General features: G+C 41.4%; 1 protein-coding gene across 2 annotated transcripts in view; it reads right to left on the bottom strand.

Moving 5' to 3' along the window:
• Mypn (myopalladin) overlaps positions 1-11,553 on the bottom strand; it is a 94,370-nt gene extending 82,817 nt beyond the window's left edge. Inside the window, exon 1 of one of the 2 annotated variants that reach the window (XM_076917194.1) lies at positions 11,476-11,553. The gene's annotated coding sequence lies outside the window, so the exon portion shown is untranslated. Of the gene's footprint in view, positions 1-6,843; positions 7,080-11,475 lie in introns of those variants that run through there. The other variant, XM_034524828.2, reaches the window with a different exon arrangement.
• Between the last annotated feature and the right edge of the window lie 234 nt (positions 11,554-11,787).

Genomic DNA, 11,787 nt, shown 5'->3' on the forward strand with positions numbered 1-11,787 from the left:
GCCTGAGCAAGCGGGTGGCTAGCAGGATGCGACTTGGGGAGTGGAAGTCATGAACTCTCTTAGACATTTCATCTGGGGCGTTCTGTGACATTTGACTCTGTTCTCCGGTTTTTGGTTTTTTGTTTGTTTGTTTGTTTTGTCCCTTGTAAACTGAAATGCAGGTTTTATGCCACTTTCAAAACAAGATGAACAGTTGCTCTGGAGGAGACTTATAGTGTTTGTGAACTGGATCAAGCTGGAATTGAGGCGACCTCATCAGTCATCCTGAGAGACTTGACTTAAGACATCCTAAGACAGAGCGGCCACACAACAAACTTACTGACTTGGCTAAATTTCTTTGTATTTTCTTTTCCCTATGACTTTTCCTGAAAAGACTCTGCCCTGAGAACTTGTTTGCTTCATTTAAAACAAAACTTGTTAAAAACCTCTTCTCTGTCTCTCTGTCTCTGTCTCTCTGTCTCTCTGTCTCTCTGTCTCTCTGTCTCTCTGTCTCTCTGCCTGTCTCTGTCTCTGTCTCTGTCTCTGTCTCTGTCTCTCTCTCTCTCTCTCTCTCTCTCTCTCTCTCTCTCTCTCTCTCTCTCTCCAAGGCCTCACTGTGTAGCTCTAGCTGTACTGGAATTCACTACATTAGACCAGGGTGGGCTCAAATTCACAGAGCCCCATCTTCTTCTGCCTCCCGAGTGTGAGATTAAAAGCATGCCCTGCTCCATTGCTCCTTTTGCTCCTTCTCTGGTTCATGGGGTTGAACCCAGAGCCTCAGGTATGCTGGGCAGGTGCTATTATCAAGCTGTATCCCCAGCTCATTGGTCATATTTCTTGCCTCATTATAACTCAGTACAGTCTTTCCTCAGGCTTTAAGAAAGCTAATGTACTATAAATTCATCTTCTGTTTATAAAGTGACTATTTAAATTGGGACACTGGGGATTCATTCATTTCAGTGGCAGAGTACTTGCTGCCTGTTCAGGAGGTCCTGGGTTGAGGCGCCAGCAAACAAACAAGTAAACAAACTGTGGTAGTGCCCAGAAAATTGGCAAAGCCCAGCATTGACCATCTCAAATTTAAACATAAAGTGCTAGAAAATTCTGTCTATGATGTATCAATAATTGTTAGTCGATTCATTATTATTTTTGGTGCTAGAAACTGACCTTAGAGCCTTGCACATGCTAAACATCTCAAGTATAATTATATATTTAATTGAAAAAACCAAAACAACCACAAAGGTTGGAGGTGAGGAGAGGTAGCTCAAGGGTCCAGAGTCTCAGTTAGACAGAAGAACTACATTCTGGAGATGCTCTGTGTAACATGGTAACTATAGCTAATGGAGTAATGTATGTCAAAACATAAGTATGTGAGGTATATTAATTACCTTGACTTAATCACTGTATAATGAATACATATATCAAAACACTGTTATTTCCATCAACAAGCACATTTGTCAATTAGCCTTAGTAAAGCTGTAAAACAGGAAACATATTATATGTATATATATATATATATATATATATATATATATATATATATATATAATATTTAAACATTACTGTACAGCACAGTGTGAGACATGTATTCATAAAACAAAACACACCCATAAAATGCAAACCTGGTTGATGCAAAACACAGCCTCATACTTAATAGTTCTTTATAATGAATGCTGGCACAGGAAAATTAGTCATCTCTAAGCAACTTGCCTTCAAATGCAGACACACAAAACAAGCCCACTCACCCCCTGGTTTGTGAGAGCATCTTAAAAATAGAGCGCTGTGCACGTGTAAGATAGTTATTTCTTACTGATATGTAATTACTAGGCCTAGAATTTTCATTAGGGTAATAATAAGACCATGTTCTCTTTGGGCTTTGTTTACGTTTCAGTGACAAGGTTCTCTTGTAGCCCATGCTACTCTCAGACGCAACTTGTAGTTGAGAGTAACTTTGAAGTTCTGATCCTCCGGCCTCTACCTCCTGAGTGTTTTCTTTTTAAAAAATTACATTCATTTGTAGTGTGTGTGTGTGTGTGTGTCAGAGAGAGAGAGAGAGAGAGAGAGAGAGAGAGAGAGAGAGAGAGAGAGAATATGATGTGTGGATAAATAAGTGTACCATTGAATACATGTGGAGGTCAGAGGGCAACCTGTAGAAGTTGGCACTATCATGGGTTCTACCATGTAGGTCCAGGAATCGAACTCAGTTCATTAGTCTTGGCAGTAGACACCTTTACCCACTGAGCTATCTTACTGGCCTCACCTCGATTCCCTTCCCCCCACCCCCCCCACCCCCCGCCCAACTCCCCAGACAGAATTTTCCTATGTAGCTTGGACTAGCCTTTCAATTCTCCTACCTCAGCTTTCTGAGTGCTTGAGAATTACAAGCAGAATTTCCCAGAATTACCTAAGATAAGCGAGTTCTTTGGGGAAAACCCTTGCTTGGCCAATAGGCGAATCTCAGTGCAGAGGGACCAGCTGTGGAGAGCTGTGTGCATGGGACACATTTGGCTGCAACTGAGATGCACTTCATGCACCATTGCAGTGCCTGCTCCTCATATTACATTGATCATTCCCACTTCTGCATTACTTGTAGTCTATTCGTAATGCAAATGGCATTGGGCATTTATATCCATCTAGATAGACCTGGGGAGGAGATGTGGGGAAGTGCCAAAGGTCCAGAACTAATATGACCCATTCTCTTAAAGAGCTTCCAGCCTGAAGGAAGGAAAACAATAGATAAAGATAAATCCAGACAACTGACTTGGTCAAAGTATTCGCTGAGGCTGAGCCCAGAGGCACACAAGTATAACCCCAGTACTTAGAAAGCTGAGGTAGGGGCAGGGATTGTGAGTTTGAGACCAGCCTGAGTTACACCGCAAGATCCTGGGTTTTAAAAAATTGTTTTTGTTTGTTTGTTTAAAGATAAAAATAGAGGGTGTTGGGATAGAGGAGTGAAGGTGAGGCCATGCACAGGAGCATTGGGGGGGGTGTCTCTTAACGGACTTCTCCCTGAAGGTCAGAGACTGGCACGGTGAAAGGACTTTGAAAAAACAGGGCAGAGGCAAGTAGAAGGAAGGGAGATTGGCTGTACAATGTAGCGAGTGTGTGTTTGTACACAGAGGAGCCATGGCATGAGAGAGATGCTGTAAGAGATTAGTGTAAGTGGTCCTGATGATGAGCCCTGTTTCCACTGAATCTGAAATACAGCAAGCAGTTGTGTTTCAAACCGAAATTCCCAGGGCCCATTGAAAGGCCAGTGGAAGGAGTCTAGGATTAGAAGGGCCTTGGCAGGTAGGAGTAGCTGCATGGTATACCAGGTAGCACATACAGAGCCCCGAGCTTGTGCCGGCATATGGGAGACAGAGAGAGAGAGAGAGAGAGAGAGAGAGAGAGAGAGACAGAGACAGAGACAGAGACACACACAGAGAGAGACAGACACAGAGAGAGAGAGGGACAGAGACAGAGAGACACAGAGAGAGGGATAGGGACAGAAAGAGAGACAGACAGAGAGACAGAGAGACAGAGGGGGGAAGGAACAGATACAGAGAGAGACAAAAAGAAAGAGACAGAGAGAGAAAGAAAGAGAAGGAGAGAGAGAGAGGAGAGGTTGATGATAGTCCCAATGACAGGGATGGAAGCTGTATGAGGCACTGAATTATTATATAGATCAGTGTCTCCCAATCTTTCTAATGTTGTAACCCTTTAATGCTGTTCCTCACCTTGTGGTGACCCCCAAACATAAAATTAGTTTGTTGTTACTTCATAAGTGTGATTTTGCTACTGTTATGAATCGGAATACAAGTATCTGGTATGCAGAATATCTGATGTATGACCCCTATGGAAGGGTCGCGACCCACATGTTGAGAACCACTGACATAGGTCATCAAAATAAATAAATAAATAAATAAATAAATAAATAAATAAATAAAATAAAACTTCCGTCAATCCCCCAAACTCAAATTTTCTTTTCTTTTTTAAATAAGTAAAGAGAAAGGGGCCCACTCACATTCTTCAACCTCTATTTATATCAGTTCTTTGTAAGGTAGGTAATTAAGACCTTGAAAAAAGGTTGAGTTCCCTGATGAAACTGGCACGGCGTGTTGAGGGGTTAGAGCCGTGAAGTGTGGTCTGGAGGCTCTGCGGAGGCTGGGGTGCACAGGTGCCAGTGGAGGGCTATGAGCCAGGAGCCTGTGCAGAGCGTGTCAAGGTGACTCACTCTGTGTGAGCTCTGGGAGCTCTCGAGTGACCACAGGTATAGTCACACTAACATTTATTGCCACCAACAATATCCGTCTATTCAAAATATGCTCTTGGCCTGCAAAGCCGGCCCCGTGGTTAAGAGCACTTGTTGCGGACCCAGGCTCAACTCCTGGGCGCTCCACTTCCGGGGGCTCCCGTGCTCTCTTCTGACCTACGAATGCCCCAGGCATGCATGTGGCCCACATACACACAGGCAGGTTGTTCCCTTGAAGCAAATGTGTGACACTCTAGAAAGTGTTCTAGTTATTCTGTAGACAATCATAGGAACGTAGGAAAACATGGGTGGAATATGTCATTAGCCTTCATTCCCTAACAAAGGGAAAAAGCTGTTTTAGAAAAACCCTTTCCCCGGACATTGCTTTTCAAAACTTAATTTCTAAAAGCTGTCTCGGTGAAGCCCAAAACCAGCTCATATATATATATATATATATATATATATATATATATATATATATGCAATATATATTTTATATATTATACAATATATAATATATATTATATATAAGCTATATATATATATATATATATTGCTTATAAATTATAGTTTAAGTGGATACCTTTTAAAAACATTTATTACTGTTGTTGTTATTATTATGTTGTGCATGTGGACCACCACATGGTGTGGAGGTCAGAAGAAAACCCGTTCTCTCCTTGCACAATATGGGCCTTAGGAATGGACCTCAGGTTAGACACTTGGCATTATGTGCCTTTACCCGTGGCACCATCGTGTTGGCCTACTAAGTGTATATTGTTGCTGCTTGTTGGAGCAGAAACTTTTGTGGAGCCTATCTGTAAATTATAGATGTATGAAAGACTTGGTGTTCACAGAGCTGTGATTGTCACTCACCACATAGTGTCAGTGGGGATAGAGAACCTTCCAGAATTTGGATAGTTTTACAACTCTGTTCCATAGTTCATTTATTCTCTCAACCTCTGGAAGTGTCATCTCCATGCGTTTCAGATTTTGTGTGGTGGCCTTGATTTTAAATATTTTGCTTGTTGTTAAATAGAATGTCAAAGTGGAGAGAAAGAGAGAGAGAAAACTTTTGGGTTTTGTTTGTTTGTTTGTTTTTCAAAACAGGGTTTCTCTGTGTAGCCCTGACTGTCCTCTGTAGACCAGGCTGGCCTCGAACTCAGAAATCTGCTTGCCTCTGCCTCCCAAGTACTGGAATTAAAGGCGTGCGCCACCACTGCCCAGCAAGAGAGAACTTGTAAGTGCAAATATTCTTGATTTCTTTTTCTTTTCTTTTCTTTTCTTTTCTTTTCTTTCTTTCTTTCTCTCTCTCTTTCTTTCTTTCTTTTTTTTTCTTTCTTTTTTTTTTTTTTTTTTTCGAGACAGGGTTTCTCTGTGTTGCCCTGGCTGTCCTGGAACTCACTCTGTAGACCAGGCTGGCCTCGAACTCAGAAATCCACCTGCCTCTGCCTCCCAAGTGCTGGGATTAAAGGCGTGGGCCACCACCGCCCGGCTAATATTCTTGATTTCTTAAACAAGTACTGTAGATTTTAAATGAATCTGAGTGTATTATTAAGAAGAAACAATGAAGTTATGACATTTTAATTCGTAGCCTATAAAACTCATTGTCTCATTACTAAATTATTACTAATATGAAAATGCTCAAATTACCTTAATGATTTGAGAGGAAAAAAAATCTAGATAGCCATTTCATCTCTGTCAGGCGGAGTGATGGGAATATCTTGAATATGTACGTAGTGAGAATCGTGGGTGAGGTGATACCATTGCTCCCCACCATTCACTGCTTATGACTGGAGACACAAGTGATCTACTTTTCCTCTTTGCTCGTATAGTTTTAAAAATATTCAAGATGTGCATCTTATTACTGCTAAGGGCTAAGAGTGCAGTGTACCAGGCCAAACATTTGCCAGTGACTGTCAAATATCACTAATGGAGCTGGGGAGAGGCAGGGACGGGAGGAGGAGGGAGGGGGAAGAGGAAAGAGAAGGAAAAAGAGAGGAAAAAGGGAGAGAAAGGAGGGGGAGAGTGAGAGAGGGAAGAAGAGAGAGAGGGGAGGGGAAGGGAGAGAGAGAGAGAGAGAGAGAGAGAGAGAGAGAGAGAGCGCTAGAGAGCGAAGTGTCTCTTGAGCAGGCTTTCTGCAGCTGTTGTGTACGTTAATCCAGGGAGCAGATCTCCCAACACTAAATATAGCAAGCAGATCCTTTTACAGAATAAAAAAAAAAAAGTTTTAAATGAAAGCCTCCAACCATGGAGTCTCATTATTTTAGATTTGATTTCCTTTAAGAAGGAAATAGACATTGTACTTGTATTCTTCGTATAAACGACTTTAGTTGTAATCGATGAGTTTGTGGGAAACGTCAGTAACATTGGTCAGAGAAATCCCCCCGTTCAAGTATTTCCCCTTAGAACCCCAATAGGATACAGACTCTGTGAGTCTCATCCCTATTTCAAACGCTTTGGAATAGAAATCCTTATTCCCCGTTTAACTGTATATCTCATGATACCTAATTAGAAAGTTAGCCTAGGTTTCACAGTAAGAAACAGTAATCAGCTGCCTGAAATACCCTCTTTCTCCATTGTCAGTAACCCACTATCAGAACACACTTTGCGGACTTAAATCCAGATATTACCTTTCTTTTTTTAGGTGACCCAGATGAGGATGCCCAAGCCAGGCAAGCTTCTGTGATGACAGTTATCCAAGGAGAAGTTTCTGATGAAAACACCGGAGAAAGGGGAAATTCTTCACGCCCTTGGAAAGAGAGAGTAGCTGTCCATAGAGAGCGAGGAGTTAACCGTAGTTTTGGTGAGGATGAAGCTGGGCAACCGTCACCACCGCGGCCAGAGCATTTGTCAGCTCACAGGTCCCAAGTTATTTTGAGCTGTATAAACCATGTGCCTGCGAAACATTCCACCTGATTGGACAGGAGAAAACTGAGCAAAGGGATTCCATTGCAGGACAGTACCTACGGGAGCTGGGGTCAGTGGTATTTTTCTACCTACAGAATTTCATTTACCCGCCAGAGGAACAAGGTGTTTATTGATTGATATTTTGAATTAATAGTAAATGAAATACATCACATTCCACCTGTCAAAAAAATGGCATTACTTTAAATGTGTATTGGAATTTGTTATTTTTTGTTAAATATATCTATACATATATATCTTTGTGAGTGCACAGGTATCCTAATGTGCTTGTAAAGATCTAGGGACAGCTTTCAGGAGATGTTTCTCCTCTCCCACCCTCACTGTGTAGGACACAGGGATCAAACTCAGATTGTCAGTAAGTACCCTTACCCTCTGAACCATCCCGCTGGTCCCATAACTCTTGTTTAATGACTAACATACTGAGGAAATCTGCCTATGAAAGAAAAGTAAGAGCCTTTTATAACTGTCTGTCCACAGGAAGCTGATTCCAAATTACAGACAAAGCAGAGGAAAACTCCATCAGTTTGAGGATAAATACCTGAACAAATGCATTTGAAAGACCTTCTTCCCAAGGTACAAATTAAGCCGGATGTACTGGTGCTCGCCTTTAATCCCAGCACTCAGAACGCAGAAGCAGGTGGATCTCTGTGATTTCCAGGCCAACCTGTTCTACCCAGTAAGTTCCAGGCCAGCCTGGGTGACATAGTGAGACCCGGTCAAAAACCAAACCAAACCAAATAAAACCTCACAAGTTGGATAAGCTTAGAATATAAAATGAGGGCTAGCAAGATAGCTCAGTGGGAAAAAGGCTTTTGTCCCCAAGCTGATGACTTGAATTCACTTCCTGGGATCCAATGGTGAAAAGAAAGAATGAGCTTTTCCATGTGCTTGGGTGTGTGCATGAACATACACACACACATACACACACACATACATACATACATACAATACATACAAACAATATATACACATGAATAAATACGTATAATTTTCAAATTAAAAAAAAAAAATCCTTTTTAGAAAAGTTAAGAAACTGGAAGGATGACGTCCAGGTGAGGGTATTTACTGCGTTTAGAGATGACATGAAAGTGGTTTCCAGAACCTACGTCAGGTGGCTCCCAACCGCCTATAACTCCAGCACTAAGATGTTTCTGGCTTCCTCCAGCAGTGCATTCACGTGCATGTACACACATACATACCACACACACACCATACACAGAAACCACATACACAAACACACACACATACCATACACACACACTCACTCAAAACTGCTTAAGTTACAATGACTACTAGCACACATAACATAACTCTTATTAATATATTAGTATCCAGAGATAACTTCTTGTATATTATTTTGAAAAAAATCAATGCTAGAAGTCTTTTTTTGTTTGTTTGTTTGTTTTTTTTGTTTTTTGAGACAGGGTTTCTCTGTGTAGCCCTGGCTGTCCTGGAACTCACTCTGTAGACCAGGCTGGCCTCGAACTCAGAAATCCGCCTGCCTCTGCCTCCCAAGTGCTGGGATTAAAGGCAGAAATTATTTTTCAAGGATGGTTCTTAAATTCTTGTGGCTTGAGATAGATTCGTTAAAATTTTAGCTTTGCTATTAAATATACAACCACATAACTGTTTACAAATTTCTTTTCTTTTTTTTTTTTTTTTTTGATAGGGTTTCTCTGCATATCTGGCTGTCCTGGAACATACTTTGTAGACCAGGCTGGCCTGGCCTCCAACTCATATAGAGATCCATCTACCTCTACCTCCTGAGTATGCAAGTTTCTTTACATCCATTCATCATTTTGCATCCAAACATAATTGTATACATCAATAAATATTTACCTAGTTTTCACCACGCGCCATGCAGTATGCATAAAGAGTGTACAAGATGCCCACATCTCTCTGTGTTCCTAAAGAGTGTGCAAGATGCCTACATCTCCCCGCCCTCATGAAGCTTCTAAGAGGTCTTTCTCCTCTTCAGTCATCTTGAGACTTTCTAAAGAGCATTGGATAGAGATGATGTTTGTTTATTGTGGTCACAGCAGAGGTTTCACTGGATCTTTTAAAGTTACCAGGTCTTGTGTTTATACACAACACACACACACACACACACACACACACACACACACAATTCACTGGACTTTTAAAGTTACCATGTTTTATGTTTAAAAAAAGAGAATCAATATTACTAAAGAAAGAAGGGAGCACAGGAAGGGCTGGGTTATCTGGTTAGATTACTTTTAGAAATTTTTAATTGAATTGAATTTAAAAATAGGCATACAGAGTAACAGATTTCTGTGTGGCATTTTGACACACACTTATTTTTCGTTGATCTTCTCCCTCACTCTGCTCCCCCCCCTGCCCCCACCTCTCTGCTGCCCTCATCCCTCTGTATCCCCTTCCATCCCAGAGGTCCGATTCCACTTCCATATCACAGGTAGTTAATTATCCTTCCCAGTCTCTCTCTAAACATCAGGACTATTTAACTTTGACACACTGTGGTAGCTCTGTAGACCAGGCTGGCCTTGAACTCACAGAGATCCACCTGTCTTGTCTCCCTAGTGCTGAGATCAAAGGTGTGTGCCACCCCCCCCCCCCAAAGTGACACACTATTGTAATCTTTGTACTTGGGAGGCTGAGGCAAGAGGACTGTTGTGAATTCAAGGCCAGCTTTCGTGACTGGGCTACAGAGAGAGACTCTTTCTTAAAAAACAAAAACCAAAACAACAGTGATAAAACGGGTCTTGGGTTGGGTACACAGCTTACATCATAGCTTAGTACCAAAGCACTTACTCAGCACTCACAGGCCCTGGGTTCAATTCCATCCTCCCAGCATCACCCAAACAAATGAAGACCGTCCATTCCGACGAAATCTTACTTCATAATCAATGTCAGCATTGCTGGGCCTTTGGTGCAGACATGGAAAAGTGCAACTTCTATTTTGAGGAGTAAATAGGTGTATCACAAATTTATCTTCCAAGAGGAAATGCTTATATCCACTAGGAGGGATCATGCTCACGTCCCTGAAAACTGCCATGACAGGATTGGTAGCTTACCTTTTATCTATGGATAAAATATTGAGTTGGGAGGAGACCCATACTCAAAGATTGACCAGAGTTGGCAAGACAGCGAAGCTAGGAATACATACAAAGCATTAAAACCTGTTTAAAATATGAAGGAATTACAGAAGAAACCAAGAATTTCTGTGTTCTACCTGCATGCCTATCTATCTATCTATCTATCTATCTATCTATCTATCTATCTCTATCTCTTTCTCTATTTGGCATTTTCAAAAACAAACACTGTACACATTCTTAGACTCTTAATAAAGTTAAATATTAGGTATCTAAGTAACTTGGGTCTCTAGGTATTATCCAGCAATGGTGAGGTGAGTGTTTTGCTTATAACGTCCAAAATTCTCATTCTAGACTTTAGTCTTAGTCTTTGCCTTGCTGATCAGTAATAATTAGGCAAATATCACACCACAAGCCTCTGAAGTTTCACCAGAGTTTATTGGTACAAAGAAGAATTCTTAAAGTTTTTAAAAACCTAACTCAGTAGATTTAACTTACTAGTGACTAGCAGATACACGGTGACATGTTAGAAGTCTTCCCCATAAAGCAGTGCAGCCCAGCTTTGTATGTGTTACTCAGTTTTGAGCCAGACCGTCTGCTGGTCTTCATCTGTTTCCTTAATTCAGTTACTTGCTAGAGACACAGCTTAGTCACACTGGGACGAGCTATAAAGATGCCAAGGAATCTGGGAGTCTATGACAGAGCTGTCTTCACTTGGAGGAGAGACATGAATTTCCATACTAGGAGATTCATATAACATTTCGATTTGCTATTTTCTGTATTGATCTAAACTCTACTGTCTAAAAGGAGCTGCTCTCATATACCGGAGTTTTAATAACCTTTGGCTTAAAGTTCATAGTTTTATATTGTGTTAAACATCATGTTTAAAGATCACTGATATAAGTTCATCTTCCAGATTTTTATAACGAAAACAAGTTTCGCCCTAGAGACAACAAGTTCTTAACCATTCCGAGTAAGAGCTAAGTGGTAGAGCATAGACTGTTGTCCAACCCTCTGAGGTAACTGAGAAATACAATGAGAGTCTTAAGAAGCTTCTTTTTCGATTTAAAATTTTTTTTTTAACCTGGGAAAATTAAAGACAAAAAAACAAACAAACAAACAAACAAACAAAAAACCTGAAAACAAAACCCTAAAAATTGTCAGTGCAAAACGCATTTAGTTATAAGAGCTTTCAACAATTCCTTTTCAAAGCTAAGCAGAACACCTCCTTGTAAGCATGAGTCCAACAAGGAAAGCTGCCATTACCTGTATCAGGAGAGGCGCCATCCCTGGATCAATCAACCAGGATCAGCTAAAGCCCCGCCGTCACCGTCTGACTGTGTCAGCCACAAAAGCGGTGTGGAGGAAATGTGACCCGGCCCAGCCTGAGTAATGAAGGGTATTTACAGGGTTCCCTCGCAGATCCAGGGACAGTCACTTAGAACACATTGCTCTTTCAGATCGACTTTAATAGCCCAGTCTGTACGACTAGTCTCCAGTGGTGGTGGGGGTGGATAATGACTGGGCTGGCTGAGGACACAGGCTGGGTCGGCCTCTCAGATGAGACAGAGAACCTGG

The sequence above is a fragment of the Arvicanthis niloticus genome, chromosome 20, assembly GCF_011762505.2.
Source record: "Arvicanthis niloticus isolate mArvNil1 chromosome 20, mArvNil1.pat.X, whole genome shotgun sequence".
In the NCBI taxonomy this organism is placed as follows: domain Eukaryota; kingdom Metazoa; phylum Chordata; class Mammalia; order Rodentia; family Muridae; genus Arvicanthis; species Arvicanthis niloticus.